The sequence below is a fragment of the Montipora capricornis genome, chromosome 1, assembly GCF_036669925.1.
Source record: "Montipora capricornis isolate CH-2021 chromosome 1, ASM3666992v2, whole genome shotgun sequence".
Taxonomy (NCBI): Eukaryota; Metazoa; Cnidaria; class Anthozoa; order Scleractinia; family Acroporidae; genus Montipora; species Montipora capricornis.
In genome coordinates this window covers 28,042,482-28,044,570 of record NC_090883.1, presented here as the reverse complement: position 1 = coordinate 28,044,570, position 2,089 = coordinate 28,042,482, and positions in this window count along the sequence as shown.

The window sequence follows — 2,089 nt, the reverse complement described above, 5'->3', positions numbered from 1 at the left end:
TTAGAAACTACCCCTTCATTCAATTGTTATTCAACCGCTGCGACCACTAACCTTGTGTTCTAGTATTTTTTAATCCACAGATTCCTAACAGGAGACCCAAGACGACGATGCCAAGCTTGAAGAAACTCACCAAGGAGCTACGCCAGGAAATCGTAAGTTATCTTTTTCCTTTTCCCACACTTAGCAGTAACTTAGCTTTCCGTTTAGCCACTCTCATTTTCGCCAAAACTAGGTTTTGTAGTCACATCAACTTCATCGGCCGTTGCCTCAATTCTAAAGTCATTCCTAAAGGTTTTCGCTCGAACTTTCATGCGTCTACATTCTCTCACTCAAATCAGTATCTTCACCAAATTCGATGTGCGCAAAATTCTTTTTCACGTAATATTATGAGGATCACAATTAGAGCTATGTGCCAAAAACGAATCGCACTTGACAAACAAATTCTTCATTGCCGCTCCGAACTTTCCAAAATCTGTCCAGCAATTTTAGTACAATCGATTCGCGCTAAAATCCGACAACTTAATTCTGGACTGTTTGACCATTTACACCAAACCAAGACTCTAAAACTTCAACAATTAATAGGTCCGCAAATTACCGACGACACTACATTGCATAGCCATAATACCGTAATTACAATTCCAGAAAATCTTCCGCTTACTGACTCAGAGAAATCTGTTCTCAGTAAGGGCCTAAATTTTGTCCCTATTACCAAACGCACCAACGAATTTTCTATTAAGCAAGATGTTGAAAAATTCCTTCGCCGCGTTCAGTTAAAAGCCTTTTTTCACGACAAAGAGGATGATTCGGACACTTCTAACAAAGATATTTTTGAAACACTTCTAGTTCGCAAATCCAAATGGACTCCTCCAGAGGGACAATTTGCCTCTTTAGATTTTTTCACCAAAAAATGCCGTCACGACATTCACAAACTTAAATTCAATCGCAACACTAAATTTTCCAACCTTTCCTCGGAAGAGTGGGCGGCGCTTAAAAATCTTAGTAAACGCAACGACATAGTTGTTAAATCGGCCGACAAAGGCGGGGCGGTAGTTGTTCGGCGGTCCGACCTTTACCAAAAGAAGCTTTGGGGCAACTTTCGGATACCTCGTTTTATGCCAAAATCCCTAAAGATCTCACTTCCAAAAATCAAAAACTTGTCAAAGACACCATTCAACATCTTATAGTTAATCAAGAATTACCGGACACTGCCACTAATCTCATCATCAACACCCCTAGAACTTCGTGCATTTATTTCTTGCCTAAAATTCACAAACCCAACAACCCAGGTCGCCCTATCGTTTCTGCCTGTAGTTGCCCCACCGAACTCATTTCTAGCTACTTAGACAGGATTATGACACCTATCGTCAAATCTTTGCCATCATACATTAAAGACAGTACACACGCACTACAAATTTTCCGCGATTTCAATTTCTCCGGCCAAGACAAACTTATTTTCACCATGGACATTACATCTCTATACACAGTCATTCCTAATAGCGAAGGTCTTCAAGCACTTAAACACTTTTTCGATCAACGCACTGTCAAAGAACCTAGCTCGGAAACGCTCCTCCGCCTTGCCGAACTAGTTTTAACGCTTAACTGTTTTTCATTCGCCGGCAACTATTACAAACAAATTAATGGTGTAGCGATGGGCACAAGAATGGGACCTAGCTATGCCAATCTTTTTGTAGGATATGTTGAACACCAATTTTTCAATCAGTACAACGGCCCCAAACCTGAACTCTACGGCCGCTACATCGACGACTGCATCGGCGCTATTTCATCCAGCAGAGAAGAACTCGATCAATTTATAACCTCCGTCAACTCTTTTCATCCGGCTCTTAAATATACCTGGGAAATTTCGGAAACTTCATTGGCTTTCCTAGATATCAAAGTTTCTATTAGAGGCAACTTGCTATGTACTAGTGTGCACTACAAACCTACTGATTCACACAGTTATTTGTTGTATTCATCGTCACATCCATCACATGTCAAGAATTCCATTCCTTATTCTCAATTTCTTAGACTTCGACGTCTATGTAGTGATGACTCCGATTTTTCCAGCAAATCAGAGGAGATGTGCCAGTTC